Below are 14,479 nucleotides of genomic sequence, written 5' to 3' on the forward strand. Positions count from 1 at the left end.
AATTCAGATATGTTAATCAGCCAATCCCAGTGATCACTCTGTTGTGAATTCTATTATATTAAAGGGTGATGAAAATAAAATCATGTAATGAAAAAGAGGTAGTGTAAAATTGAAAGTATTCATGTCCAGTTAATTCTATTGTACACATAAGAAGAAAGAAAAACTGGAAGAATATCTTATAGTGTTTCTTTGCTAGTTCACTCATGACCTGCTAACAGAAGACACAGGTCATGAGTGATTCACATAGTGATTCGCATGGTGACTCACAGAAATCTGGGGAAACAAGTCTAGACTGGGAGTGAAAACCAGCACCCTCAGGACACATCCACTCACTACCTTCTTTTGTAAATAAAGGTTTATTGAAACTCAGCTGTGCCTACAAAGGCGGAGTGGAGTAGTTGCCATAGAAACCATATACCCTCTTTTGAAGTTGAAAATATTTACTATCTGGCCTTTTATCAAAAATGTTTGCCGACTGGAGGTTGAGGTCCAAAGGTGCTCTCCATTCGTTTGTCTTTCCATCACTCTTCATGTCTTATACTTCCTTCTAAACCCTAGGTCAGCATGCGGAAACATGTTTCTGGTGTCTTTCAGGAACTGTGGCAGCATGTCAGGCAACTGTCCAGCTTCAGGACACACCTGTGGCCACAGCCAGGGCTCTACAACGTCCTTTTCTGCCATCAAGCAGACCTTAAATTATGAGCCAATGTTGCTTCCCTCTTTAAAATTATACTCACCCACCCTTACCTCTTGAAATTACGCCTCTCCCAGGAGTTAGAGAAACTTGTCTCTGCTCATCCTTTTCTTGTATCTTCCAAAAGACAAGTAGATGCATCCTTTTGCTACAAGAATGTCCTTAAGCCTTTCTTGTATTCTGTGGTTCCAACATAAAGTGAGTCCATATAAACTCCTTACTTCATAAAGATTTTCCCAGACCCTAAAGCCAGTCAAGTCAGCATTACTGGTGATCCACTCTCACCAGTGGGTAAATCACTTCCTAAATTGAGTAACATCACACTCTGGGCAGCACAGCCACTTCTAAAGGAAAGAAAAAAACTGATAAATCACACACACAAAAAAAAACCTCTTCTCTCACTAGAAAAAAAAAACTGACAGACATTGTAGAAAAGAAGGAAACTCTGACTATTTATTTTTCTCCTGACCTCGTAGTACTGAAACAGTATCCGATTCACCAGCATTCCAGGAGGTACAGACTGGTCTGGCAGGGCCAATTCCCTTAAAAGCAGGAGTCTTGTGGTGGCAGGAGACACACATTAGATTACAGAGAAGATATTACTCAGGAAGGAGTGATATGTGTGGAGATACTGGCTTTTGGAAATGGTTGAGCTTGGAGAGAATATGAAACTATTAAGGCCCACAAGATGGAAGATACCTCTAAATCTTTCAATCTAACAGTCTCCCTCTGCGAATCTTCAGTAAAATTGAAACAAAACAAAACAAAACACTTCTTGTAGAATCTGGAAAAGAGGATGAGTCTTAAGGTCTGAGTCTGATGAGGACTGGGTCCTTCAGATCCTTGCAGATTTATAGTGGGGAAGGGAGTGGCCAACAAGGGGAACCAAGGCAATATTAAGGGAAAGGGCTCCGAGCTGCTCTAGGCCCTTATTTGAAATTATGAGTAAATGTGTCAATGTGTCTCAGAGCAAAGAGGAATTGCAATCTGATCATCCATTTTAGTTTCTAAAATTGAAAAGAAATAGAAAATACTACTTCTTGGACAGCCTACAGGGTTCAGGTGCTATAGCACAGGCAGAAAGATGTACAGCTTTCACTTCCCCAGTCCAGTTAACTTCCAACTGGGTATACTAATCTCCCTCAAATGATTTTCCTTTAAAGTTGACTGGTCTTAGAATTGGCTGATTAACGAGATTGACTGTGCAAGCATTTGTCCTAGGGTTCTTGTGGCACCAAACCATTGGGTAAAGAAATAGAGATTCAAGTATCTCAGCAGGATTATCTTAATTACTTATTAACTTAATGCACTGAGCCAAATTGCAACTTTGTTCATTTCTTCATAAAATCTAAAAGTAATGGCTGACCTCTAGTTTTTGATGACATCAATTGACCCTTGTCAAATAAGATTTGGTCCATGCTGTGTCTTATACTGAATTCTATTGAGTTTTACTTTATTTCCTAGTGTTTTATTGTTTTAATATCCTTTTTCAAGGACTTTTCCATGAAAAGATTATTTTTGTCATTTCATCATTTTCCTGCACTGTGAGTGATCTTGTCCATATTTCTTGGGAAATACATTTTCTACTGCACTAACATTTGTTCATCCCACAGCTTTTTCATAAATGCATTGAGATGGTCATCTGCCAAGGGAAACACTGTTGCCATAATCATAGTTTTAATCCCAGATTATCACTAATTGTCATGAACGATATAAATATTCCCTCAGGAATTTTTCCAAGAGTCTTCTTTTCAGAAGACTCAACCTAAGGCAGAACACTACTTTTCTTTAAAAATTGTATTTAAGTTCAAGGTAACTAGGTATACCTATATAACCCCAAATTCTAACCCAAATGCCATACTCCTATATCCAATAAGTAAGCAGTGTGATACCTACACCTCAGAGGTATTTTTGCCTGTTATTATTTCAACAAAAGTACAATGTCTTTCCATTTTTTAATTAATTTTTACGTACACACACACACACACACATATATATATATTTCACATGTATAGTGATGACTTTAACAAAAGAAGTTGAAAAGAAGTAGATTTATTTAAAATCAGTAGAGTATAATTTAAAAAACCTCACATCTTTGGAAATGAGAAAACTGTGGGTTCAAATGCCCATTACGTGAATTTGAGTAACCCGGCTTTAAATTTCAGTTTCTTCATGTAAAAGATGAGATTGGAGATAATTTCTATATAGGGCTAATGTGAGGGTTAAATGAGGTAATAATGTATGTGCAATGGAGGCTGTGGCTGCCATAACTATGCCTTCCTTCTTAGGCTAGAAGTCCCAAGATGTCCTTTCTGCCAAAGGTTGTCAATTGGATCCACAGGCACCCAGTGAAAACAACATTGCTTTCTAGAACAAAATTAACTGGGCAATGGATTGGCAAACTACAGACATATGTAAGTAAGCTTATCTCTGAGATGGGCCCTATGGAACAATGAAAAGTAGGAATAATCCATATGCTTTTAACATATATGGGCCTAATAGTACCCACTTGGACCTAGAGGGGGTGGCCAAGTTCCAGGTGCAGGCTGAAAGCAGCTTGAGCAATTGTTTAGGATATAGATGACCAACTCTATATCCCAGGCTTAGAAATTCTGAGACTGGGACTCAAGATGACCTAAAATAGGCCATACTGAATTAGTTCTATACACTCACCAACAATCTCAACAGTCATTGCAATTATGATCACAAAAATCAAAAGATAAAAAGTACATATTGCCTTGTAAATATGCATGTATCTTCTCTAGACAATATAATCTATACTTAGGAACAGGGGTGATGATTCTCAAATCTCCTTATTTGTGACTTTGTTTTAAAGCACACTCTTCTATCCGTTTACTAAGAAAAACACTAATAACATTTGACATGTTGCTTTTAAATGTTGCCTTATGTATACTTACTGGAAAGTAATGATGTCATATATTTATTAATTACAAATATGGACCCATTGAAAGAGTGTGCCAGGAACAAAAAAAAAGGTGTTGAGCACATGTTTGTTGGTGGTGATCTCACAATGCAGCTGCATTATTTCGGTCTTTCCAGAGGATGCTGTATTGGAAAGATCTATGTTCCACTCAGGAGTTCCTCACAAATATTCGTAAGTACAATAATGGAACTATTCATTGGATGCACCATCATTTGTAGGTCTAAATCTTTCAAATAAAACTCATCTAAAGTATTAAAGCAATTAAATTAATGGCCAGTGTAAGTTAAGAACATATTGTTCTGGTCAGTTATATCATTCTGTGGAAAATTAAAACATTTCAGTTGGCTAAGATCAAAACAAGAACAGAATGCCTTCCTAGAACTAACCAAATCCTGATGGACCTCCAAAGCCCACTTCATGTCCCATTTCTTCTGTGATATCTTCCCAGTCACTTACTTCAACCCACGAGGATATGTGACTTAGATTTACAATAAGCCTCGGTGCCATATAACAAATTTGAGACTTACTCAAAGAAGGCACAGTTAAACTGCCATCCAATGAATACATGGAGGCATAGATTGTGTGATTAAACTACGGCCTTACAGATGTTTGGCAGCAATAGGAGGACCACCTAGTTAGGGGGGTTTATGCCAAGTTTTTTTCCATTGCTGTATATGCTCTCTGCCCACTGCTTAATGTTTTATTCCCTTTTATCTATGTTTTTGTCTATCACAATGAAAACATAAGATCTTTGAGGAAAAGAAGATGGAGTATGGAAGTGAGCTGGGAAGGAGATTAGGTATCAGGCTAGCTTCATTTTATATTTTATTTTTTCCATCACCATTTATCCCCCCTATTTACAGAATCCCTGTGAGTATCTCTTCCTATTTTACAGGTGAGGATCTAAGGTGAGGATCTAAAAGAGATTATGTTAGTTAGCTGTCCCAAGCTACTCAGATGGCAAGTTGGACAGGGTAGCTACTTTGGGAAAGTGATTAGCATTATGCTGTATGTACTGTTAGGAAATCAAAATGCTACTTTTCCCCATACTGTCTCAGATGTTAAAAATGTGTCTCCATTAATTTACGACACCTTGTTTTTCCTAAGAAATGTCCTATGAAATTACAAATTCTCAAAAGACATAATAACAGAGAACACACAAACAGAAAAAAATTTTAATCACAACATTTACTACATAGCAACAAAATACGTGAAAAGGGCCTTTGAAATAAATGGAAATGGAGCAATCCTTTTTACCCTAATTGGCATCATTTTTGTCATCTGTGAAGTACATTAGATGTTTGCCACACTACGCTTCTATTATGTAGGTAGATCATTATCAATAAAGTGAAAAAATATATCTGCTAAGATTTCCATTAAGTAAATAGGCCTCGTGAAGAAATGCAAAGGGACATTTTTTGCTAATGCCTTTCCCTTTGTGAGAATAGAAAACTGAAAATTATTTTCTGAGTATGTAAATAAACTAGCAATGCTGTCTGTCCTTCAATCCTTGGTAAGTTCAGATTCCTTTTTCAACTATTTGTTGCAGTGAGGACACTGCATTTTTTAAATACTAAATACAATACATAAGCCCATATAGGTACTTAAATCTGAAATAACTGTAATAATTAAATTTAATATATCACACAATCGTAAACTATTGTCAAAATCTCTACTTTAAAACTATGACACAGGTCATTTCTAAATCTTCATTTAGAAGAAATTTATAATGTAATGTTAAATTATCTAGGAGTTTTTCAAACTTTAAATCATTATTACTTTCTGCCCCCTCCCACCCAAAAGGAACCCATAATAACTTTTTCTAAAAGAAAAAACTATAAGATCTTAAATTTGGTTATTTAGTTCTAGGAAAATATTATACAAGGTCTGTCCAGAAAGTGTCCAACCACTGTTAATATAACAAAAACAGTGCACTGTAACCTGGCAGCCAAGGAGAGGCCTGGAATGAGCATGCGTGAACACTGAGGACTTCCCGGTACTATCAGTAAGGCAGTAGATGCCACTGGGTGAGCATGAGTGCTGTTTGGCCATCACATTCAAAATGACTAAAGGAGCAGAGCAACAAATCTGCATCAAATTTTGCATTAAGCTTGAACACTCCTCCATAGAAAGTATTCAGATGACTCAGAAGGACACAGCTATGGGAAACTGGTGATTCGCAGCTTCTTCACAACATACACACTCACGCATCACATCTAGTGAAGAGGTTTTTTTGGCAAAATGTCAAATCACTCAGGTGACTCAGCCTTCTTACAGCCTCGATTTGGCACCCTGCAACTTCCGGCTTTTCTCAAAACTAAAATCACCTTTGAAAGGGAAGAGATTTCAGACTGTCAGTGAGATTCAGGAGAAAACAATGGGGCAGCTGATGGTAACTGGAAGAACTGTGTGAGACTTCAAAGTCTCCTACTTGGAAGGAGATGAGGCATCATTGTCCTATGTACAATGTTTCTTGCGACTTGTATTGTCTTCCATAAGGGTCTCTATTTTCCATATGACATGGCTGGATACCTTCTGGACAGGCCTCATACGTGATGTACCAAGAAGCACCAAAACATTTACAGAAGATACCAATTCCCAAAATTACATATTTCTTATCTAGCCCAGTACTTGCTCCCACATGAAAATCTTGCTCCAGTAAGAGCAGGAGTAATATAAATCATAGGATCTAAATCTGGAAGAAACCTAATTATTCATCACACCCCCACTCTATTCAAGCTCTGCCACAGAATATTTTCCTCACAAGGCAAATGCTAAGTGCCTCAGTACATATCCTTGCAGCTTAAAAAGAAAAGTGTCGATGTCACTCAGAGTTCAGTGCAGAAGAAAAATCATCATCTCAATCAAGCTTCTGTTTCGTGGAACAATCTGAGATACTCATGAAGGATTATAATATACATGAATCTTCAAAACACAATTTGGAAAAGAACTCTGCTCATCTTATAAAACTATTAATTAGCAAAGTGTACCTATATAAATATTTCAGCATATAGAAATACATCAACTTGTTCCAAAGTCTTACCCCTGAAAAACTGTGAATAGAATTTACGCACCAAGTCGTCTTTGAAACACAGAGCAAGATTACACTCGTCAAAAGCCTTAAGTTGAACTTTCAGAAGAATAAACAATAGATCCTAATTTTAAAATATTATGTATATGTTTTAATACTTCTGCGTAAAGTAACAGAAGGGAAGACTGGACATAAATAAATTAGGAGGCTACTACAATCATCCATGTGAAAAAACAATTAATACCTCGCTACAAATGTTAAGGGTATTAGGATGCACAGATCAGGATGCACTCATAATAAAAAGTCCCCAAGGCTTGAAAAATAGTTAGCCAAGAGAGTAGGGCAAGGAAAAGTCAAACACAAATCCAAAAGGAATATAAAGGAAAGAATAAACAAATGAGACTACATCAAACTAAAATCCTTCTGCATGGCTAAAAAAACATCATCAAACTAAAACAGGAACCAGAAGTACAGGAAAACATATTTGCCAATGATGCCTCAGACAATGATTTGGTCTCCAAAATATATAAACTCACAGGATTCTATCCCAGGAAGATAAAACAATTCAAGTAAAAATGGGCAAAGGACCTGAACAGACATTTCTACAATGAGGGCATACAGAGGGCCCATGGAAACATGGAAAAATGCTCAACATCACTAGCCATCAGAGAGGTGTAAATACAACCACAATGAGATACCACTTCACACCAGTCAGAATGGCCATCATTAACAAATCAAAGTACAGCAAGTACTGCTGAGGTTGTGGAGAAAAGAGAAGCTTACAACATTGTTGGTGGAAATGCAGACTGGTGCAGCCACTGTGGAAAACAGTGTATTTCCTCAAAAAAACTAAAAATGGAACTGTCTTTTGATGTAGTGATTCCACTGCTTAGGATTATATCCTAAGAATCCTGAAACACCAATTCTAAAGAACTTATGCACCTCAATGTTCGTAGCAGCACAATTTACAATAGCCATGTGCTGGAAACAGCCTAAGTGGCCATCAGTAAATGAGTGTATCAAAAAACTGTGGTACATTTACACAATAGAATACTATGCAGCAGAAAGAAATAAGGAACTCCTACCCTTTGTAACAGCATGTATGGAAATGAACAGTATTACACTAAGTGAAATAAGTCAGGTGGTGAAAGACAAATACCATATGATCTCACTATAAAAGGGACCTAATCAACAAAACAAACAAATAAGCAAAAAGATAAAAAAAACCAGAGACATAGAAATAAAGAAGAAACTAACAGTGACTGCAGGAGGGGGCGGTTTACTGGGGGAAGAAAGGGAACATGTACAAAGGACCCACAGGAAAGGACTATGGGGTGGGGATTGTCTTTGGAAGAAGGAGTTGGACAGGGCAGGGGAGAGCAATGGGGGAAATGGTGACAACTATAACTAAACAACAAAAAATAAATTTAAAAACAAACAAAAAACCCCCCATGAATCCAAATTCATGATTCTAAGTTCAAATTACTATAGAATGTCAGTGGCATTAACTAGAATTAGTTAATTCCACTTCTGGGCCCTGACCAGTATGGCTGAGTTGGTTGGGCATCGTTCCACAAGGTGAAAAGTTGCTAGTTCAATTCCCAGTCAGAGCACATGCCTGATCTCAGCTGGGACATGTGAGAGAGTCAACCAATCGATATTTCTCTCTCCTTGATATTTCTCTCACTTTCTCACTCCCTTCCCATTTCCCTAAAAATAATTAAATAAAATCATTTTTTAAAAGCAGAACATAGATTCTGGAAAGAACATAGGTGCTGTTTGAACACATGACTCTTGAAGTGCCAAAGGACATTGAGATGTCATGAAAAGAGAACAGGACTAGAGATAAAGATTTGGAAATCATGTTTGTAAAGGAAATTGGTTGAGCCACTGGACTAGAGACAATGGAGAAGGGAGAGTGTAGAAAGAGCAGCCTAGAGGTGTCCCCAGCCAACTGGGAGAGAAATGATTCCAGGATGTAAGGAGAAAACTGGGGCAGTGGTTTATTTGGGGTCAGGGAGGCTGGACCATAGCTACATCTTGCTTCACAAGGTCTTTTACATCCTCTTGTGCAGAAAAAGAAATCACTTCATAATTTAGTTAGTTGGTCCTAAGCATGTCCAAACTTTTGGCATGTCTGGGTCACACTGGAAGAAGAGTCTTCTTGGGTCGTACATTAAATACACAAACACCAGCAAAAACTGATGAGCAAAAAAAGGTTTTCAGTAATTTATGGTTTTGTGTTGGGCCTCATTCACAGCGATCCTGAGCCTCATGCAGCCCATGGGCCTGGGTTGGACGCCCCACTGACTTGGCACAGTTCAAGCAGGGTAGACGGAGACTGAGAGAAGTGACCTCTGCTCTGAAGAGCAGGAAGTACCAGCACCAGAAAAAGACGAGTTTTCCCAGGGTTCACAACAACTACTGGAGAATTAAGCACAAGACATCCTTATTGTTGCTGACTCATACTGTAATAAAAAAAAGAAGAGAAAAAAACTACACTCATGGTTCTGGATGAAAGTATTCAAAGCTCTGGTGTAGAAATAGATATTGAGAAAAATGAAAAAGAAAAAACAGTTTTAACTCTAAGAACTGGGACTATATGATCTATTATTTTCTTTGAAAATGTAGGCTCAGTTTGAACAACCTAAATCTCTATGGAGAAAATGAAGTTTTTCTCCTCAGACTCCTATTCAGAAGTAAAAACAGATTTACCAAGTACCCAGAATCCTCAAGGGCAGCTGTAAGGAAATAAACAAAATAGTCTTTATTTCCTGTGGTTTTTGTTTTCCCTTCATGGAGCTCAGTGACCAGCTGGGGAGAGAAGTATCCCATTTACCTTCATTGACTTGTCTGTCAGACCCTCCAGATAAAAAGGCAGCCTGCCACAATGGATCAGGCATGTGACGGAGTAAATAACCACAGGAAGGTTAGGGCCATCCCCCTCACTGACAAAGGCTTTATCACATTCCAGAATGTGGTCAAGAAAGAGAACATTTTTATACATTTCATTTTTCAATTACAGTTCACATTCAATATTATTTTGTATTAGTTTCAGGTGTACAGCGTTAGAAAATCATATACTTTACAAACTGATCTCCTGATATTTCAACTATCTCCCTGGCACCATACAGTATTACCGACTATAATGTCTATGCTGTACTTTACATCCCTGCTACTATTTCATAATGACCAACTGGTAGTTCTTAGTCCCCTCACCTTTTTCACCCAGTCCCTAGAAGCCCCTCCCTTCTGGTAACTATCAGTCTGTTCTCTGTATCTATGAGTCTGTTTCCTCTGTTCATTTATTTTCCTCTTTAGATTCTACATAAAAGTGAAAAGAGAACATTTTAAATCCCCATGATCAGAAGGTGACATTCAAACCATTCAATTAAACTGGATAAAGCTATAAAATTTTACTCAAGATTCACAAAATTCTCAGAGGGAAAATATACAAATACCTTGTCCTTTTCTTGTCTCTTTCAATTAAAAAAAATTCAAATGAGTGAGAAGAGTTTACATGTCAGCTCTTCAGTTCACCGGATCAGACAGCAACAAGGTAAAGTTTTAACTACTTCAAAAGCCCTACCAGTTCCAAAATTCTACTATTTTGAATTTACCTGAGAAGAGGAAAACTTCTCTGAGAATTCACTTTGAGGGACATGACCAGGGTCATGCCTCTCTTAGACTGGATTATAGAATCCTGTGCTCACAGTTGATCCAGGACATCTATTCCACCACATCATCTCTCTCGTCTCCAATTGAAGCACCAGCTGAAGCCTTCAAATTGTGCTGTAAGTGGCCCCATCTCACCCAAGGGAATAAGCAGCAAGTATGGAAGTCCACTTTCTGTTATGTGCCAGTCGGCTTCTAAAAAACCCCAGAGCCAAATGTTAGTCTATATTTAAGGGTGATCTATACAGCATGTACATACCCTTGTATCCGTGGCTACAGTAAAATTTGGGGCCAAGGTGTTGCTGGGACTGGTCATGCACTATTTATCCCAGCATACTAAAGAGGGACTTCAAATCTCCAGTCACTATTTTAAGATCTATTCCTGGCCTACAAGACTCATAAAGTGTTCCTTAAGCTACTCTTGGGAGTAGTTTGCATAGGTAAATAGTGATCATTAATTGGGTGACTGCAAATGGAGGCAACAGGGGATAAATAAATGTAAAGCTTTCTCTTTTAATCACACAGCTCACCTCTCCATTCAGAGTAAAAAATAAGTTCTCATCTCTGTGAACCATCTGTTTTGTTGTGGAACTCGAACTTCACAGCTATATATTTTGTTCTTCAGCATACAGAAAACAGATTTAAAACAATAAGAAAAAATTAAGTACCTGAGGGTGGTACCTTTCAATAAAGAAAAACTTGAAGCTAAGTTTGAGACACATCAGGTAACACAGAAGGAACAGAAAATATAAATTTCTATTCTCAGACATAATAAATATGTATGGCACCCTCACCAAATGCAAGGCATAGGGCTAAGCCAATTCTATGTGTTATCTCTTTCAATCCTCATAACCAGCCTACAAAGTAGTTACTAAAATTATCTCATTTCATAGATGAGAAAATTGAGGCTTAGAGAGGTTAAGCAATTTGCTCAGGGTTACACAGCTAGGAAAGCAGCAAGCTGGGCCAGTCTCTATTCTTGGAGTCTTTTCAGTCCTGGAGGAAGTTAGTTTATTCAGTTCTGCCAGAAGACAGACTAGAAAGAAAGGAAGGCAACTTGTACTTCTCAAGCACTTTCTGAATGCCAAGCCCTGTACTGGACCCTTCCCATACCTTTTCGCGATGATCCACACAATAGTCCCCAGAGTTGTTATTTTCACCTCCAACATACGAAAAAAGATCTCCTGGGATTCTGACAGTCCCAATGTCCTCCACAGTCTCTGTTTCAGGTCACCTCTCAATTCAGTGTCTGTACCTCAACCTCCAAGTCCCCTTCAGGCTGACCATATTGTGTCCTCTGGGTTTCTCTCTCCTCCTCCTCCTCCACCTCTTTAAAATCACAGAGTCTAGAAAGGGGGTGTTTTTTTCTCCCTCTCTTTCACATCTTCTTTTTCTCTGGCTTTATAAAACCTGAACAGTGGAGAAACTTCTCCCTCCATACTCAACTGTCTTCTGTTGATTTGCCAAAGGGTAAGACAAGATATTTAGAAGATCTTGTGTCATAAAACATCCCATTCTGTAGTTATTATTGTGCTCTCCCCTCCTATTCTTCAGTAATATGAGCATTTTAGTAGTCTTTGCTTAAAAAATTCTAATCATCACCCCTCTATTGCCCCAAGTAAATGGATGCCTTGATGGACCAGGGTGAATTTGTTACCAAAAAAGGCAAAAGAGAAGTACACAATTATCTTTAAATATCACCTTCAATACCTCTCCCCTAAATTAATCTTCTCCCCTAGACTACTAGACAATGGGATGGAATCTTCTCCATTTTTGGAGTCTTCTTTAGTTCTCCACTTGGAGAACACTACGTTAGATATCCAATAAATGTTCACAGAGTCAATGTTGAGTGTTATCTGGGCAAAAAAATATCAATGAATCCAATGTTTGAAACTGATACCACAGTACAAATTAGTTCATCAGGGCATGGAGTGTCTGGGAAGGAGCAGGGCAAGATCCAATGAGAACAATGACAGTTCCATAATCATGAGATTCTTAACTGTGTGTAAGAGCACTAAAATTTCTTAACAATTATTTTAAATGTATTATTAGCTCCTTCTATATGTAAAGTAGAGGAGGATGGAGACTCTACTTTCTAATAAAAAATTATATTTTGTTGGGAGCACAACACAGAGTGTTGACATGATTCCTGACACCTGCCATCCACGTCTGAAGAAAACTTACACAGAGCTACCCTGAACAGGAAGCGCTTTCATGGGCAGGGACGCTGACGTACCTTCACCTAATTCAGTGTTGGAAATGTGCCCTCTTTACAAAAAATATTAAGTGGCAGGCCAAGTAACCAACTGATAACATGTATCATTTTCAAATGACCAAACTGATGTTACAGACAAGTTCCACTCTGGTAAACAATAAAATGTTCAGTTTGTTTCGGTGATACACTCTCATCCACGCACACACACACCATGCACATGCACACAGGCCTGAGACCTACTTATGGCTTCTGACAGAGAGATTTTCCAGGTTGCCACTGAGAGGGAAAATGTAAATAATTTACTTAGCGTTTTCTTTTTAGATTCTCAGTAGTAACTGCTTTTCGATTCTCTGCCAAGATAATTCCTGGTTCAGGATCAGAGGTCTGGGTCCTTAGGCTGTCATTCTGACTCAGCTATGAACTGCCCTGCTCAAAATATAAGGGGAGAAGGACAGTGCACAGTTAGGGCATGTACTGACTACATCACTCTCCAGGTAAGTATTATTGAAGCATCTAGGACCGACAAGGGTTTCATTTCTCCTGATCCTTTGTGAATCCTGTCATCTGCAATGTTGTTCTGCTCTTAATATACTACCTACAAAATCAAGGTTCTTATGGTGCTTGAATTAGGAATAACAGGTAAATAATACTTTTGAAGTGCTTTGATCCCATTCACATGTGTTGCTCCCACTGAATGCTTCTGGGGACACTACAATGACCGAGGCTTTTATTGTTCCTAAGAGAACTTATAATCCAATGGCAATAGACACAAGAAATTTAGTATTTAGACTCTGGGTGAGGTACAAATATAAACATGTTAAATTTTGGTGACTAAGAAGTCATTTCATTTCATATAAGGCTTTATCTTGTAATCCAAATGTAGCAAGTTCTAGTAAGAAACTTAAGGATTTGAGAGGAGAAAGAAGAATCACAAAATAAATTTAAAAGTGACAATGCAATGGAGCAGAAAAGCACAGGTCAAGGAGTTGGAAGATGTGGGTGGGAGTCCAATTCCTACACCCACCTGCATATTAACACCAGTGAGTGACTTACTCTGACATGTTCCTCATTAGAGGAAGTGAGGGTATTGGGTAGAATGATTTTTAAGTTACCCTCTACTTTTAAAATGTTTTTAAAGATTATCATTATATTTTTTCTTTAAAAAAACTACCACAAAAATTTTCATTCATGCTTGGTTCTTTGTAAAAGTTGAAGCTTTCACATTGCTTAATAAGTTTAACAATTTCCTTATGTAACTACACGAAGCTCTTTTGATTTCAATATACTTTTTCTGGTGTCTTATGAAAGTCAACATGACATTTTAAAAATAAGAAATACAAAGTTATATTCCAGCCTATAAAGACTTTTAAAGTTATTTTGCAAATGTTAATGTTTTTAATGACCAAAACTTTAAGCTTTTTCTTTTGTGTTGACAAACGACTGGCAAAATGCATTCCCATTTTTGGTTCTTCTCATTTTATGCTACGAAGAGTGATATGCATTTCACTCAGTTCAGTATGAAGAGTAATATAAAAAAGCTCAATGTTAACAAATCAACGCTGTTTGAGAGAGTTCTCAGGGCTTTAACTAGCTAAGAGAGTTGACAACAAGGTAATCACCAGCATAAGAGAACTCTGATTTTCTGTTTTATTTTTAATGCCGGTGATTCATATTCAGACATTATTTGTTTGGTTCACATGAAAAAATCACAGATGTGTTTGTTTATAGATGATAAAATGTGGACTGAGTTTTAATTCCAACAGAAGTATCAATTCCTAATGATCTTATTAAAGAAAAACCTCATAGAAAAATGTATTGAGCAAAAAAGGGCTCCAGAATCACTTCCTAACTAGATAACTCTGAGGGGCTAAAAATTAGAAAAACATTGAAAATTAAAATAAAAGTTACGTTTGGCCTCTG

The 14,479-nt window shown here is 37.6% G+C and overlaps 1 protein-coding gene across 1 annotated transcript in view; it reads right to left on the reverse strand.

The window, feature by feature from the left end:
- Positions 1–14,479, reverse strand: part of GRIK2 (glutamate ionotropic receptor kainate type subunit 2) — a 589,700-nt gene that overhangs the window by 535,460 nt on the left and 39,761 nt on the right. The window lies entirely within an intron of this gene.

The sequence above is a fragment of the Sturnira hondurensis genome, unplaced genomic scaffold (assembly GCF_014824575.4).
Source record: "Sturnira hondurensis isolate 20B ecotype Veracruz unplaced genomic scaffold, ASM1482457v3 Scaffold0011291, whole genome shotgun sequence".
In the NCBI taxonomy this organism is placed as follows: Eukaryota; Metazoa; Chordata; class Mammalia; order Chiroptera; family Phyllostomidae; genus Sturnira; species Sturnira hondurensis.